Source organism: Crocuta crocuta, unplaced genomic scaffold, assembly GCF_008692635.1.
Source record: "Crocuta crocuta isolate KB4526 unplaced genomic scaffold, BGI_CrCroc_1.0 scaffold24, whole genome shotgun sequence".
Lineage (NCBI taxonomy): Eukaryota > Metazoa > Chordata > Mammalia > Carnivora > Hyaenidae > Crocuta > Crocuta crocuta.
Window position 1 is genome coordinate 14,803,541 of NW_027530974.1, and position 18,095 is coordinate 14,821,635.

At 42.8% G+C, this 18,095-nt stretch overlaps 1 long non-coding RNA gene across 3 annotated transcripts in view; it reads right to left on the reverse strand.

The window, feature by feature from the left end:
• LOC144236468 (uncharacterized) overlaps positions 1–18,095 on the reverse strand; it is a 250,995-nt gene that overhangs the window by 216,636 nt on the left and 16,264 nt on the right. For 2 of the 3 annotated variants that reach the window (XR_013336560.1, XR_013336559.1), the window contains exon 3: positions 14,206–14,929. The exons of the other annotated variant lie outside the window; for it this stretch is intronic. This is a non-coding gene — a long non-coding RNA (uncharacterized LOC144236468). Of the gene's footprint in view, positions 1–14,205; positions 14,930–18,095 lie in introns of those variants that run through there. 3 annotated transcript variants of the gene reach the window in all.

Sequence of the window (18,095 nt, forward strand, 5' to 3'; positions counted from 1 at the left end):
ACAGTCCACAGGGAGGGAAGGAAATCCAGATGACTAAAAACAAGAAACACTTACCAAGTTTTGAAGAATAAAAGTGCCGTATGGTTTTATATCATAGTCTCTTGAATAATGAAGACATAAAGCAAATTCTTGTGGGGTTTGGGATTTTATCTTTTATTTATTACTATTATTATTATTGTTTTGCTTTAAATGTTGTACCTTGCTTGTATCTAGACCACACCACACTCCTTCTTTAGAGCCTGAGTATGAAAGCTGAGTTTTCTGCTTATTCCGATTTCCAGATCTGCTATTTCTTACTCCACTACCGCATGTTTTCATTCCAGAGGAGTGTGATTGTTAATTTGTTATTGCGAGTTTCTTAAGGAGTCAAAACATCCAGAGAAAAGCATGAACTACACACGGCAATAAAGGCTAGAAAATGTCTCAACAGCATGGAGATGACTCACCGCCTAACGATATGGAGGCTTAAGAAACGCTCTCCCCCTTCGAGTCACGGCAAACGTGTTCAGAAGAAACAAACCACGGCTCAGTCCAGTTTCTGAATCAGAATCCGAATTCAGAAAAACATCGGAGTGGAAATATCCTGTGAAAAATCGTTTTAAGCTGGTTTTCTTCCTTTCTCCAGTCAATGAGGTCAATTATCACTCGCACCCAGTGTACGTATTTGGCCAGTACCTACTCCCACAGTCTCCCTTCTAACAGTACTTATGCCCAGATAAGGGAGAGAGCCATCCTCATACAAGTGGGCTGCATTTATTGCAACATTTTTCGGCACCATTTTGAAAGAAGGGGGTGGAAAACACACCAAAGTGAAGCCTAAGCATTTCTGAGAGAGAAGACTCAATACGGAACTGATTTTATCAATTCGGATCCAAGTAAACAAGAAGCAGACATGAATGATTGGTAAATATTTGGTAAACAAAGGCAGCTGATGTTTCTGTACCCTCCTGACCTCCCGTTCCTCCAAGGCCTCCTCCCCACAATAGCCACAGACATTTTTCCTTCTGGTCATAACATGAAAAACTTCGATCCGTGGATTAAAATGAAATACTAAAAAGAAACTTCTTATACTCTATGAACCATAAAAAGTTGGGGGGGGGGGTCCCACTAATACTTAAAATATTTTATTTATTCAGGGGCACCTGGGTGGCTCGGTTGGTTAATTGTCAAACTTCAGCTCAGGTCCTGGCCTCCAGTTCGTGAGTTCGAGCCCCATGTCGGGCTCTGTGCTGACAGCTCAGGGCCTGGAGCCTGCTTCAGATTCTGTGTCTCCCTCTCTCTCTGGCCCTCCCCTGCTCCCACTCCCTCTCTCTCACTCTCTCTCTCTCTCTCAAAATTAAATGAACATTAAAAAAAATTGTTTTAATATTTTCTTCAACCGCTGATCACAGACACTTTTTTAAAAGATTCCCATACAGATCTTAGTGTTGCTGCTAAATTGAATCAGAAAACATCTAAGTTTGTGGAACTTGTCTTTGAGGCTGATGCCAATTATCACTCTAAAATGCAAATTTCTAAGACCTCCTGAACCTGATTATGTATGACATAGAATAATTTCTTAACAGGGTCCTATTTCAGGTAGATCTCCCAAGAGTTCAAGCCATATGGAGCCTAATTAGATGGTGAACATGTCGTCTCCTTGGTCTGAACTAGTAGAACAAATAATATTTCAAAAGCGATCTCTTCCAGGAAGTAGTAAGAGTTTGAAAAAAACGGTGGTTTATTCCCCCAAATTTTTCTCAATTACGAAGCCGCTGCTCTGATGTTATCATATGTACAAAGATGGTTACGAACATAAATAAGTGGCCAAATTCGGTTCCATCTCCCCCCCGCCCCCCGCCCCGTTCCTGGTAAATTAAGATCACTGAGTTCAAAGTCTTTCACAATTGTTTAAAATTTTCAAATATCTGTAAAACCATAAAGTAAACAGACACTTTAAATATGATAAAAAGAGCAAGCAATTTTGGATCTGGGCATAGATCTTAGGAAAAAGGAGTAAGTGAAACATACAAGTAATTCATCCCGAAGCGAGACAGAATGCTGAGCATGTCAACCACCATATATATGAATTCTGCTAACATACCAAAAAATCATGTGGTCAGGCACTCGGTTCAGACAAGACCCCTAACATGACTAAGAAAATGAGTCCAAATTGTAAACTTTTAGAAGGAAATAAAATTTTAAAGCTGGTAAGTCCCTAGAGGAAAACTTCAAAATGATCAAAGAATTATTTATGAATAGACTACAAGAGCTTATATATTTATATTATATAAATATATGTGGTATAATACACAAAACATACTAGAATGCATGCACACAAGAACTTATTTTCTTTTTGCTTATTTATTTTGAGAGAGAGACAGAAAGAGCAAGTTGGGGGGGTGGACAGAGAAAGAGAGGGAGAGAGAGAATCCCGACGTGGGGCTCAAACCCATGAACTGTGAGCTCCCGACCTGAGCCGAAATCAAGAGTCGGACACTCAAATGACTAAGCCACTGAGGGGCCCTCAAATGAGAACTTCTAAAGTGACTCTTAGGTACTCTTTTCCTTTCTTATGCACTCTTAACATTTAATAGTCTGTGATCTTTTCTGCACTGTTTTTTAGCACAGAGAATCTTTTTTCATAGACAAATGACAATATTAAAGTCAAACGTGGATACAAATTCAGACCCTGAAAGGATCAAAATTAACAAAACCTCCGTCCAATGAAAGTGAAAAGTTCATCATATAGACCATTTCCTCCATTCACCAAGCAGAGATGCTACTGGGTACGAAAATAACCTCAGCCACTGTAACGGTGCAGCTTGAGGAAGAACACTTGTTCATTTATTTGACACGTATTCACCATTTCATACTCTAAAATGAAGCTGCAAGGGGAAAACTTCCAAGGTGTAGCCCCCAATTTTGCCGGAGCCGGCTCTGAGAATTAGGGACCGAATGCCTTGAGCATGATGAATGTATGGGAGAGAGGAGAATGCACCCCCATCACCACCCCCTCCCCCCCTCCTCATCCCTGCCCCTTGCTCTTTCTACCTCACGGTCCTGGATGCTGAGAGGTGGCAAGAGCATCCAGTCACATGGGAAGCAAAACATCTGAGTAACCAAGCAAAGCAGTAAGTGCTGTGTTAAAACTAAGAGCAGTGGGGAGGCAGACTGGTTTGGGCTGAAACTCCTCAGGAAACCATTCTGTCCTGGAGAAGGGGAGGCTCACGCCGGACATCCACAGTGGCACAGAACGCGGAGGGGTGAAGGCGGAGGGCTTATGGAGTAATACAAGCAAGCCTGGTGTTCAGAAACAAACACAGAAACCAGGATTTGCCCACACTCTCTGCAGCCCTCGGGCTGCCTCTCACCAGCCCTACTTATGCCATCTCCCAAATGCCTGGTATCTTGCCCTAAACGCTACACAAACAAATTAGAAAACTCCAAAGGAGAACAAAAACATAATGATGGGGTAAAGCATGACCAGGATTTACCAGTTGCCAAGTGCATATGGTGCATGTATTGATTTATGTAATCCCCACCCGGATTACGATCCCCACTTTCCAGAAGAAAAAACTTGAGGCACAGAGAGTAAGTGAGCAGGCCACGCTGGTAAATGGCAGGGCTGGTATTCAAATTACAGGAGATATCAAAACTCTGGCATACCCAACTACCACCGACCACACAGCATAAGCTCCCAACAAGTTTGGAGAGCAGCTTCGGAATAACTTAGAACTCCATCCTCCATCACCAGGCTTTGATTCCTTCTGGTTCTCTTTCTGGCAAATCAATTGTAATTGCTAAAGATTCTGAAGGCTGCTGTCACCCCTCCAGGGCTACTTCCAAAAGTCTTTAAGAGATGGTCCAAATGGATGGTTCCTTAGGTACCTCAGCAATCCAACATGGCGGACATCTGAGAAACTCAGAAACCAGCCCTTCTCCTGAGTGATGGCTGCCATCTGGCAACGGTGACTGCATTTAAAAGCATCTTCCCTTGCTGTGCAAAGTATCTGGTCACAGAATTTGTTATCAGTAGAACCAGGATTGAAAGTTGTGACCTCTGTCTCTTCTCTCTCTCACCCTATTCTTCCAAGGGGTGTATTTATATTTTTTTGCAAGGCAGCCAGAGGAAAACATCAAAAGGAGCCTTCCTGTGGGGTTAGCAGCAAACGAATAACGGCTGGACAGAGAGAGCAAAGAGAAAGTGAGTCATGGGTACTGTGTTAAATCTATAGGCTTTCTCTGGCTTACTTTGAAATGTTTTGTCCTCTATACTGGGAGCTGTGGGCCGTATGTTTACTCACCCCAAACACCATCTCAGACTCCGGAGTCAGGATCTTAGTAAGCGTTGAAAGCTCGTAGTCTTTACTTCCATTTCAGGCACCTCAACGTCTAGGACCTAAGTCCTTTTTACAACAATGTAACTCAGATGAGGCAATAACTATAATGGCTTGACCAGGGCGATGTGGTTTAGCGCTCTTACGCAAGCTCGCCACCTGATGCTGGGGGAGGTCTGCCAGTGTGGGGCACCTATCAGCTACCGGTTTGCTGGGATCCCACTGCCTCCTGTGACCGTGTGGCGCTTTGGGTACCACCAAACAAAAAGTACCTCCTTTTGATTATCAATCACAATGGCTATATTTTACTTTCTCCTAAGGATTCTGGCCCTAGCAGTCAGGCCCTGATACACCGGAAAAGGAGATGGGCCCTTTGAGTACAAACCCGCGGGATACTTAAGGACCAAGCGCTTGGCAGTGTGTCTGGCACACACAGGGACTTAATCAATGTGGATTAGCTGTCGTCCTTTCTTCCCCAGGAAATGAAAAACCGCTTAGATGATCTCAGGGGTAGGAACAGGCTAAAAAGACGTGAACTATGAAATGAATAGTAACTTGGAATTTCCTTTAAAAATAAAATGCAATGGCTCTGTGCAATTAGATGAAATCTGTTACTGCTCGATTATAATCTGAATTACAACAAGGTAAATAAAACCCCTTTCACAGGTGGAACTCAGAGAAACGGATGTAGGAGCAGAAAGCTTTCTGGAGCTAAAGGGTAAAAGAACATCCATACATATTTTTTAATTCTATGAAATACAGTACGAATATTGTAAGAAACCCCCTACGTTCCTTAGGAGCCATGTGTACCAAGACTTTTAGGATCGGCACCTTGCAAGACTTGCATTCATGTTCACTGCTCTTTTTTAACAAAAATCTCCTCCGAGTTTTCCTTTTGTTGTGAACTTGAGTGATCGCCTCCCCACTGGCTATACACAGCCACACATATCTTTCAGAAGCTGATGGAAGCACAGAGAAGTTAAACATGATTTTTTCAAGGTCAAATCTCAAGTCAGTGGAAAAGCCATAAATATAGCCTCTTTGCTGCTGAGAGTTCTGGGTGCTGGGCCCTACTGCATGGTAAAGTTTTTTGACTTCTGATTGCTGTTTTCAAAATTTTCCCTTGGGTATTTCAAAGCAGCTCATGTTGACAAGATAGAAAGAAGAAGCTTTTACAAATTTCATTAACATTGCACAATTTCACATTCCTGGACCTATCACACATGCCAATTCGTTTTTTACATACGCGTTTAAAACCCCCTTTAAAACCGTGCATAACTGACTCAAATACATACCAATGGGAGAGGGTTTAGGAGCCTAAAATATACCCTATTTTTCTCCCATTAAATGCAGCTGAATCACAATGCACGGGAAGCAGTTTGTGCAAAAAGAAACATTTTGCACTGAGGAGCCACACTACACTACAGGAGACCCCATTCTAAGATCAGACCCGCACAGATGCGTAAATGTCGTGCCTGGGAAGGGTGAAGAGAGGGCTCTGGAAGGCAAGATACATTCAGGGGGAAAAAACTGTCACAAGTCCTGAGCAGCACTGAGAAATGAGGGCACCAACGCTGTCATTAAAAACAACAAACACACACACACACACACACACACACACATTCACAAGCCTGTGCAGATTAAACAGATAACGAGAGTTTTTCTTTTCTTCTTTTTTTTTTTTTAATAAAAAGAAAGGTCATTCCTCTGGCTTTCAGGACCTTCAAAAATAAGCCAGAACAACCAATGGCTTGGACCCCTAGTAGAGGCAGCTGGGGGCAAGATTCAGTGCCTTAAAACCAGGAGAAATCTAATCTCAGGGAGTTTTGTTTTATTTTGCTTTCTGCTAGCAAACTTGAAGACTACTTGATCAAACAAATGAGCATTTATTTTTCCCTCCTGCTAACTCTTTATCGTCAAAAACTCATCTGCCATTTAATTTTTATATGATCATGGTGGCTGGTCTTTACCTGCCTCTTTCTCCCACCTACCCCCACCCCACCTACACTGGCATTCTCTGTGGTCAAAGAATCTGTTTCAGTATTAGTGTTCAATATAACAAATGTCAAGTAAACACTCGACACATTTCCTGTGCTATTTAAAGCATCTTAAGCAATTATTTGCTCTAAAGTATTAAACTGTAAATTTTCTTAGCTGGTGCCAATTCCTACAGTAAGAGCTGTCACAGAACCGCACTCAACCCTCAAGTGCAGCTTTTAAACCAGCTACACTTTTAGGCTACATTTGTCAAGATTTTTCTGGTTTCCGTATTTTTAAGGCGTGTTTTTGAGACAATGTACAGAACTGCAACAAAGTGTCATATGTAGCTTTTCACTGCTTATTAACGGGCACATACGCCTCTTTCAACATAGGTCTGTCCCTATGCAAAATAGTAAGAGGCAGAGACTAGACAGACACACTCACACTTCAGCCTCATTACTGTTTAAGTGTTTATAGTATTACAAGCCAAAAGCATGACCACTGAAAATACCACTACAAATGATAAAACGCTCCAAATCATATAGTTGGCCCATAAAAGGCTCCCCTAACCCTAGTTCTATAAAGGGTGCCTACTATATTTCTACACTACAGTATATACTATATTCCTATACTATATTTATACATAACACATGCGTGCAGCAGTAGAAAAATATTAATACAATACAAACATATATAAATGTGTATGTGCAAATAATTACATACAGATTTTTGCATATGCCTTTATAAGCATTTTTATGTTTAGCTGGATGTGGTCCTTTTTTAGTCTTTTTTAAATTCATCACAGAGGCTCCTGGGTGGCTCTGTCGGTTAAGCATCCAACCTCGGCTCAGGTCATGATCTCACCGTTCATGGATTCAAGCCCCACGTCAGGCTCTGTGCCGATGGCTCAGAGCCTGGAGCCTGCTTCCGACTCTGTGTCTCCCTTACTCTCTGCCAGCCCACCCCCCCGTGCCCACATTCTGTCTCCCTCTGTCCCTCAAAAATAAACACTTAAAAAAGTATTTAAGAAATTTTAAAAAATAAATAAGATAAAGTCATTACATATTTCATAACCCACCCATATTTTTGTAATAACCCAAGTCTAGCCTAAAAGTAACATTAACTCTAAACTCTTTAATAGCTAAGACTGCATTAAACTGTCACCTTCTCCTACAGAACTATATGGTCCTTGGAAAACGATTCATGCAACGGAGTATGATTTACCAAAAAAAAAAAAACAAAAAACAAAAAACTGAAAAAAATCTCCTTGCTTATTCTTTTTAACATAGCTAATTATTACACTTTATTTTCCAACTGATGAAAGAATTGTATCATTCCCACCAGGCCAGAACCCATTCGGATTTTTACGTACGATACCAGGTATTACAACTGGCTAAAAGACTACATTAACGCAGTAAGGGACAAGGCTATACTATCTTCACATGTTCCCCTCGACAGTTTTTGGTTGTGTCATGAGGCGCCCTCACACAGGTTACCAAAAATGTTTTGCTATTTTAAGAGTCACACCATCAAGGAACCACATGTCTACAGAGCTCATATTTGTGAATTATAACCCGAGAAGCATTTTAGAAATCTGCTAGCGGAGTCTTATTAAACCACCCCCTCCCGTGGTGTGGCTGGGTGTTTGTCACAGGCCCTCCAAAGCACCCCTTCCTTGGGAGCATCTGGGTCACGTGGGTGCCACAAAGAAGGGATCCTCTCCACGAGAATCCCCCACACCAGCCATGACACCTCCTCCCGGAAGCCCAGGGGAAAACACTCTCCCGAATCTTCTTCTGCAGGTCTGGCTTGGTTCCTCTTTATGCTCCAAGACAGCAAGGCAAAAAGGGGGGGGAGGGGGGAGAAGCAATATGAAGGATGACAGAGCAGGGAAGAGAGACAAGAAAAAGGAAGGAAGACGAAATAATCATTGGGCATGGTTGCATCTTCTGGTGCACTTTTGTTAGAAGTATTTTAAAACATTGCTTCTCTTTAGGGAAAATTTTCTGAGGCGGGGGCGGTGAGGTGATGGGCTAGGGGAGGGATCCATATGGAAGTCATCAAATTCATGGTAAATTTTTTTATTTATTTATTTTTGAGAGAAAGAGAGAGCGAGAGCATGTGAGCACGGGAGGAGCAGAAAGAGAGAGAGAGATAGAGAAAGAGAGAGAGAGAGAGAGAGAGTCCCAAGCAGGTTCCGTGCTGTCAACACAGAGCCTGATACAGGGCTCGAACCCACAAACCACGGGATCATGTCAAGAGTCTGACACTTAACTGAGCCACCCAAGGGCCCCAAATTCATAATTTTTAAACTTGGGTGGAGAGTTACTTGAGCGCTCCCTGAATCCTTAATTTTTCAATAATTTACCTTAGTTTTGTGATGATGCTTTTGTATATACTCAATACTGGTAAAAACAATTTTGTAAGTCCCACAAAGACATGGGTGGTAGGCAGTGAAGTATAACTAGTTAACAGCACAGAGGCTGAAGTTAAAATGGTACAAGTTGAATCCCGGTCCTACCACTTACTAGTTCTCTGACCCAGGGCAAGCTACTAACCCCCTTATGTTATCTATAGAGTGAAGATAATAATAACTACCCATCTAGGTTCACAGTGAGGATTAACTGATTAGCACAGTGACTAATACAGCCTAAATCCTCAGGAGGCCAGCCAGCCATTATTATCCATGAAAGAATTGGTTCTCTGCTCCATGACCTTCGAGTGCATACGTGGTTTCGTGTGTTTTCAATCATGAATCTGGTCAACGAATTTTTGTTCGCTGAATTATTTGTTGAGTAAATCATGTATCTGTTTATCAATAACGTATTGGTATACACAATTAAAAGCAGTTTAACTTGAATTCCTTAGGTCTGTGTAGAAGATGCCCAAATGGATGAGAGGAAACAAATTCAGCAGTCCCACAAGAAAAGTGTGAGTTGGGGCACCTGGGTGGCTCAGTCAGTTAAGCATCTGACTTCAGCTCAGGTCATGATCTCACAGTTTGTGGGTTTGAGCCCCATGTCGGGCTCTGTGCTGACAGCTCAGAGCCTGGAGCCTGCTTCAGATTCTGTATCTCCCTCTCTCTCTGACCCTCCCCTGCTCGCTCGCTCTCTCTCTCTCTCAGAAATAAATAAAATATTAAAAATTAAAAAAAAAAGAAAAAAGAAAAGCGTGAGTAACCTCAGTATCCATGTGTGGTTTCAGATGCAGATGTTCTAATGAAGATCAGCAATGTTAGCCAACTCATAGGAGAAGACCAACCCAGCATTAACTTGAAAGTTTTTTTTAACATTTTTTGAAAGTTTATTTATTTTGAGACATAGAGAAAAAGGGAGGGGCAGAGAGAGAGGAAGATAGAGAATCCCAAGCGGGCTCCATGCCGTCAGCACAGAGCATGACACGGGGCTCGATCCCACAAACCAGGAGATCATGATCTGGGCTGAAATCAAAAGTTGGATGCTAACTGACTGAGCCACCCAGGCACTCTAACATTAACTTCAAACTTTAAAGACATCTATCATTTATGTGTATTTGGAGTTCACGAAATAAGTTAAACCCTAATACCTTACAGTGACAATGAATAACAATTAGCAAGATCCATTTAAATTTCTTTAAAAGCTGTCCCCCCCACCTCCTCCCCCCTTGCCAAGTAATGCTGAAAGGAAATCAAAGATTAATTTGTTTGAAGCCACAGGCTACAGTTTAACTGTTCCTTCTTAAAACAGTACCTCGCACATAGTAGGTTTACAAGAAATGAACAAGATTAAGCTGACCATAAAATGAGGCGGCTGGACAAAAAGATGCATATGATCCCTCCAACGTCATGAGTGACAAACGGTCTAAATGATCAAAGAATCACCAACTTCGGTTGATCTTTACAGCTAAACTCAAGAATTCACTGCTACTTTATTTTTATTTATTTATTTATTTTTTTTTTTTTTTCTCAGAGAGAGAGAGACAGCGTGATCAGGGGAGGGTCAGAGAGAGAGGGAAACAGAATCTGAAACAGGCTCCAGGCTCTGAGCTGTCAGCACAGAGCCCGACGTGGGGCTCAAACCCATGAACCGTGAGATCATGACCTGACCCAAAGTCGGTGGCTTAACCAACTGAGCCACCAGGCGCCCCATTCACTGCTACTTTAAAAAAAAAAATTTTTAATGTTTATTCATTTTTGAGAGAGATCTAGGGAAAGACAGCAGGGAAGGGATAGAGAAAGGGAGACACAGAATTGGAAACAGGCTCCAGGCTCTGAACTGTCAGCACAGAGGCCGAAGGGGGGCTCGAACTCACAAACCACGAGGTCATGACCTGAGCCACAGTCTGACACTTAACTGACTGAGCCCCCCAGGCGCCCCTCAGTGCTACTTTACTAATGAAGTTTATCAAAGATCTTTCTTAATTTCAATTAATGTGAGCATAGTCAAACCACAGCTGTCAATCTCAGTGCTCCATTCTATTATCATAGTGTTAAGAATATGTCATGGCTCTTGAGTTTCTAGAAGCATAAAAAATTGGTGACTCTGAGAAATATGTAGGTTTCAGAGCCAAAGGAATGAAATTAAGACATTTCCTTTTTGTTTTTCCTTTTAATAATTTTGAATCTCCCATTGGTGCATTTATTAAACATTAGTTGTTATTTAATACCGTGGCTCTCCTGGGAGAAAAAAAAAAAAAAAATCAACCTAAACATAAGAGTTTTCCAGGAATAAAAAGAGATAGTTACAACAGAAAAATACCAGAGGGAAATAGCCTTTATATTTTACAGCAATTAAACCCTTATAAACAAAAAATCTATTTTTAAAGGCCTATCATAGCCGCAGAAATGGCCAAAGCTCCACATATTTAATGAGATACGGGTTCCTGGTAAGAACAAAGGACAATCCAAATTGAAGGATTAGATTTCTCTCAAGATCAATCACTCCCATGTCTGTTCTATGTCATAAAGTGTTTATGAGTGTGATGTATACTCCAGGCCTAAATCCCTTTTCAGAGAGCAGAAACTCCTGATCTGCCACATTCCACACTGAAACAGATTCGCGTATGTATCTAAGAACAGCTCCTCAAAGTCATTAGCGGAGATTCTCTGTAAGTAGGAAATCAAGACAAGAATCAGAAGGCAAAAAAAGACTTCAAAGTCAAAATGTAACGCTCTCTAATTTTCTGAGTCACGTGTTAAGAGAAAAACTTTCATTAAAAGGCAAAGCCAGACCATTCCTTCTTCACAGAAACCGACAACTTGAATTGGAGAAAAAAAAAAAAAAGTATCCACAAGACACCTGGATTTGCTTTCCTGTTTCTTGCCAGTGACATATATTTATACGTGTATATATATGAGGAGCTAACAGTCAAACCTTCAGAGCAATGAATTACATGTACTCAGACGGATACACTCTCACACACAAGAGAGCAAAACTGATGCTATTTAAACATCATGAAATATTTTCCTAACTGTGCACAGATGGAAGTACAGACTTTTCTGCCAACTGCCTGGTTCAGAAACTTTGCTCTATTTTTAATTATTTGGTTCAGAGGACCCGTTTGTGATTAACTCCTGTGGCAAAGCAAGTCGAGTTCCCGACCCACAGCAAAGAACACGGAGAGAAGCTTAATTATTTTTAAACAGCTAGTGTAATACTGTAAATCACGTGCAGGGACAACTCATTTGTCAAAGACCTGTAGACGGGTGCTGCAGTTTGAGGCTGTGGAGTGTGGCAGAAAAAAAGCCAGAAGGTATTTAGGAAGGGACACCAAAATGAAGTTCCTAATGACAAATGGGTTCGGAGAGAAGTAACAATGGAGTGAGAAACAGAAAGGAAGAAACTAATAGTGCTGCAAGGACTAATCTTATTAGCACTGAAAGTTTCAGTTTTGACTCCGAGGACGGTGAATGAAATGCCAAAGCTTTAAGCACAGGAAATAGACTCAGATAGGAGGAGGAGGTGGTCAGGAAACTTTAACCATAGAATTCAGAATCACACACCAGAAGTACTGAGCAAGATAAAAGTCCCAGAAGAGAAGCAGAAAGAAAAGCAATGGCCTAGCAATAAGACAGAAAGGAGAGCCGAGGTAAGAATGAGCAGATTAGAAGTGTTTTATATTTTTAAGAACTGTGTATTAAAAAAAAAAAAACTGTTTCCAAATAAAAAACAATAACCCCCCCCCCAAAAAAAACCAACTGTTTCCAAATAGAAAACAATAAACCCAAATAGCAGATTAGCACAAACACCGCAAGGAAACAAAATATAAGGCATCCAGTTAAGAGTCTTGAAGGCAGAATAGGATTAGAACCTAACAAACCTTTATACCTAGAGACGGTTTCTTTTGATCAATACCCCTGAAATTTGAAGGCGTTCTGTATTGGTCTTTGATGCACTTGGAAAAGCATCAGATTCTACTGAACCAGAGGCCATGAAGAGCCAAAATATTTCAGGAGTTAATAGTTACTGCTAAAAATTACATTTATAAGGGCGCCTGGATGGCCCAATGGGTTAAGAGTCCGACTTCAGCTCAGGTCATGATCTCACCGTCCATGAGTTTGAGCCTGGCATCAAGCTCTGTGCTGACAGCTCAGGGCCTGGAGCTGCTTCAGATTCTGGGTCTCCCTCTCTCTCTGCCCCTCCCCCACTTGCACTCTGTCTCTGTCTCAAAAATAAACCAACATTAAAACAACAATTAAAAAATTACATTTATAACAAGTGCAGGATCAATGCCAGAATGGTCTGGGAATTGGAAAACAAAACAAAACAGAACAAGCAGCACCGAATTTCTCCCTNCCTAACTCTTAAAGTTCAGCTTCCTAAACCACTAGCCCGGGCTCCCAGCTTTCAGCTGGGCTGAATGACAGAGCAAGATCCCCAGAAGGATACATCCATAGTTGTGAACAATTAACGAAATTTGTTCACAGGGAGCCAAACAAAAAGAGAATGATCTGTTCTAGAAAGTCCAAAATAAAGTTCATTCTTATCAATATATATTCATATTCCTCCTTCTCTGCTATGCAAATAGGTAAAGTATAAGTATGCATATGTGTTGGCAAGAGACTAGAATTTTTAAAAAAACAAGTTTTTTTTAAAAAAAGCACATCTATGAGTGAATTATTTATAGTTGCAATGGTATCATAATATCAGTCCGGATTTATTACTATGGGCCACGGGCCACAGCTGAGAAATGCTTTATCTCACTTAGAAATATTTCCATTTGCTGTAACAATAGCCACTGTGCTCAGATGGGATTTGACCTGCGTCTTTGTCCATAAAACAATCCTATAAAATATGTAAACATGAATTCAATTTTCTTTAAGTCAAGAAAAGCAAAAACACGGCTGTCAGAACAAGAACAGCTTTCTGTGGGATATTCTAGTTAAATGAAAGCTATTCAACTTGAATCAATTGCTTTTCCATTCTCCAATACACAGCAGATTTATATTTCAGAAGGTTCTTGACAGAGAACAAAATGTTACTGAAATCTCCCTTCCATTCCTTTTGTCCGACATAACATTCCATGGGCTGAACTCGAACAAGGGGCATATATTGGTCAGCTTCTGTTTGCACTTTTCTATTCTACTTTGTCTTTGTTGCAAATGTTCAGCTTTGACCCTTTCCTGGCAGAACATTTATATCCACCTTTTGGCTGCGTTGCCATTTAAAAGAAAAAAAAAAACATTTTAAATGTACATTTTTGGGGCGCCTGGGTGGCTTAGTCGGTTAAGCGTCCGACTTTCGCTTAGGTCATGATCTCGCAGTTCGTGGGTTCGAGCCCCGCGTCGGGCTCTGTGCTGACTGCCAGCTCAGAGCCTGGAGCCTGTTTCAGTCTGTGTCTCCCTCTCTCTCTGACCCTCCCCTGCTCACGCTGTCTCGCTCTCTCTCCTAGAAATAAAAAAGAAAAAAAGAAAAAAAGAAAAAAAAAAGAAAAATAAATGTACATTTTTATTCCGTACCATCTTTAAGTGCATATAACTTTTTACAAGGGGCCCTGCTACTTAAGTCAACGACAGCCCCTCTCTTTACATCTGCTTACGTAAAAACTGGAAACCCGGGGAGAAAATCATTCCAACCCAACAATCCACACGTTTGCACGCAAAGCCCATCACTTGAGTGTTTAGAAGCTAGACAGACAGACTAGAGGCTGGCGTGGACATGTCTGTGCAAGATGAATTTGCCCTCCGCTGCCTCGACCCCAGGTCCTCCCAGGACTGGGCCTGGGGGTTAATGCCAAGATAGAGAGGACAGATCGGTGCCTGTTTTCGAGCATATCTGTGTTAAGACTCAACAAGTGCTCAAGAGGCAGTGGTGGCTCTGGAGTGACAGTCGGTACAGAGCTGCCAGCTGATGGGGGAGAATGTTCAACACTGTCCTAGCCACTCAATGACTAAGCCTAAGCCAGCGCAGAATCAGTCGGAAACAGATTTCAGACAACGGGAGAGAGCTAAAACACTGGTTCTCAGGGATGATGTCCGAGAGGAGGTCTCTGAAGCTGGGTGTCATCCTTTAGGGTGGCCCAGAATAAAATGGTGACGCATTATGCCTCCTGGCGAGCTCATATCTACTTTGAACGGCAAAGACACCAAGTCCCGTGGACTTCCAACGAAGATCTTGGGGCAAGAAGAGATGTCCACCAGCACTCTCTGTGACCTGTTAGAGAGAAACATTCTTAGCTACTCCATCACCAAGCAAAACTCCCCCACCAGGCTCTATCGCCTTGACTCCTAGGAAAAAGCCATAAAGAGACAGAGGAGGGGATGCCTAAAAGAGAGACGCCCTTCATCACGTCTGCAGAATCACGCGTGAGGATTCCGCATACAAAATCTCGCTTCAGTAAAGTCTCCAAGTGAGTCACACTCCAGGTATTTCTGAAACCAACAGCCCGGCCATCGGGCACCGAATGACTTCTGCAAAGAAGGAAAAGGCTTCATCGTGGTGATTCTCGATGCTCCTGGCATCAAGGGACGGATGACGATTTTTACTACGTGATTAACCTCCAGATGGTCGTAGGACAGTAGATACTGGTCGTGAAGTAATTCAGTGTCCTGCGCTGCTCTGTTCAGCCCAAGACATAGAAATCTGAATCCCAGGCGGCTGCATGAGCTTCCTCCTATCCTCTCTGTGACAGCCCGCAGAAAGACAGCAAGCACCTGCAGGGACGGGAGCGATCTGACTACAATGGCTCCCCGTCCATTCTCAGAGAAGATGGCATCAGATCGATGAGATTCCACGTACGAGATCGGTCTGCTTTCCAGACGTTTCTACCCTCGCCAACGCTGACGCCTTAAAAGCAACACTGCTCTAGAACCTTAGCATTAAAGGTACAGTGGCTACAAAAGGAAAAAGCACTCTCTCCCCATCAAGTTTAGGTTCAGGCACTATAAAAACATCTGACAACTGAATTTATGCTACAATGTCTTAGGATTGCTAAGGTTGCATATATTCAAGGGGCTGGACTTGTACCTTCCCAGCTCCATCTCAAAACTGCTCTATCAGGCCATCTCAGTAAGCAAAGTTAGGTCTTTTCAGACTGCAAATTCAGGGACACAAGTGCATGCCTCCTGGGGTGTCTTGGCTGTCCAGGGTGATGGTAAACAGAGCTGAACTCCAAGTCAGAAAGCCGGGGTCACGGCACAGCCCACGTGGGCTCTGACTGCCAGCACCGAGCACATCGGTCAGCCTCTTACATTCGGCTTCTTCTCCTGGAAAATGAGGAGGACAGTCTCCACTCAAGGGGTCGTCGGCACTGGCCAGTGAAACGAGTCAGCTGAGGCACCCCCGAATTCTGTGACAGGCTATCATCGGCTGCAGCAGACCCATGGCACACTAGCCACTGTGCAAGTTCTACGTGATTGTGCTTTTGAGGCTGTATTTACTAAAACAAAGGCTCAGACTGCAAAACATTCCCAAGGCGAAAGGATAGTTTTGACTAGTCCTACAAGAGAAACAGGAAAACATAGGACTTTTCATCCCAGTGAAGTCTTTGAGACCCTGCATGTTTAAAATTGAAAAGTTAAAAAAAAAAATTTTTTTTTAAGGAAATTGTTTCCTGAGACTTCAAGGCAAAGAGTAAAAAGTGTACCGTTTAGAGACCGAAACCCTGAGATTAGTCAGGTCACCAAATGTTCTCTGCAGGGCAGAAGAGCAAACAGCTAGTGTTTGTTCCTTTCCATAGATTAATAACCCTCTCTCCAGGGCCTGAAGAAGGTTACAGCTAACATTCTGTTTGAAGACTCCTATACTACTGGTGAGACCCATGCTTCAAAGTTGCCCTCCAAAGGACTTTTTTATTTTTTTAAATTTTTTAATGTTTATTTATTTTTGAGAGTGAGAGCGGAGGAGGGGCTGAGGGAGAGCGAGACACAGAATGCGGGCTCCAGGCTCTGAGCTGTCAGCACAGACCGCAGACTCCTTCATTTTAACATTGCTTCTTCCTCCCCATTGGTCTATTCTTATCTCCAGGATGACAAAAATGGATCTAAAGCTTGAGGGGAGGGGGAAAAAAAGAAATGAGTCTCCCTCCCTTCTTTATTGACTTTTAAAATTTATTTATTTTATGTTTATTTATTTGTTGAGAGGGAGAGACAGAGCGCAAGCAGGGGAGGGGCGCAGAGAGGGAGACACAGAATCCGAAGCAGCTCCAGGCTCTGAGCTGTGAGCACAGAGCCCGATGTGGGGCTCGAACCCACAAACCCAAGTTTATGCCCTGAGCTGAAGTCCGACGCTTAACCGACTGAGCCACTCCAGTGCCCTATTGATATTTTTAAACAGCACTGTTCATTTGGAGGACACTTCAAGTTCCTTCTGAAGAGCAGAGAGAAAGATAGAAATGGTTACAAAGGCTTTGTTCAAACAACAAAGCCAAAATAAAACACCAAAACTGGGGCTTGGACGCTATCTACATACTTCGTTCAAACTCAAAAGAAAGCCAGGCTTTATGGAAGAAGATATTTCAATAAGTAACCAGATCATCTTTTCTCCTGTCAATAAAATAATAGATAAACTTCTCTTACAGGCCTATGACCTCTTATAAAAGGGAAAACAACCAAACAAAACTGCTAATCTTGTGAAAAGTGTCAAGTCAGAGGTCAGAGCACCAGAAGCAGCAAAAGGAAACATTGGTTTGCCAGCTCCTTCTATAAAGGCTATCTCTCCCCTCCCCCCCAAAATAGCTGCAGCTTGGGGTCACACTGGGTGGGCTGCAGGGACCCAGAAAAGACCCAGAGGTGAACTGAAAACGGAGCTGTGGGGAGAAAAAACGCAATTGAAACAATATTCATCCAGAGGACCTTCTGCACCGCCTTGGAACTTCCCAGAGCAAAGCAAGGTAAAAAGAGCTTCGGGGCACGTCCTTGTGGGGGCGCCGCATCACCTGAGGGGGCCACGCTGGTTTCTATACCTTGTCCGCACCTGTCAGGGCCTCTGTCAGAAGAAGAATACAGTCCCGCCCATCAGTGACCACAAATGAACACCTTCTTCCCAGAAAAGGTGGTCTCACCCATCACCAATGGGCAACTTCTGGATGAGCTGCTATGCGACAGGGAGGAGGTAATGGCCACCTGGCCGGCCAGCTCAAAGGGGCACAGATACGGAGGGCAGACTGCCCTCCAACCCTATCACGGGCGGGTTACGCAGAGGAGAGCACGGGGTTCCCCAGACCCCGGGGTGCTCTACCTCACTTTGACCAACCTTGCTTAGGACTGCAGAACTACTCTCCCCCAGAGAAAACGATCTCCTTGGGATAATTATCTCCCCGGAACCTTCTGCCCGACTGGGGTCACATGAGCACTTAAGGCCAGGGAACAGCTGTTAGCGA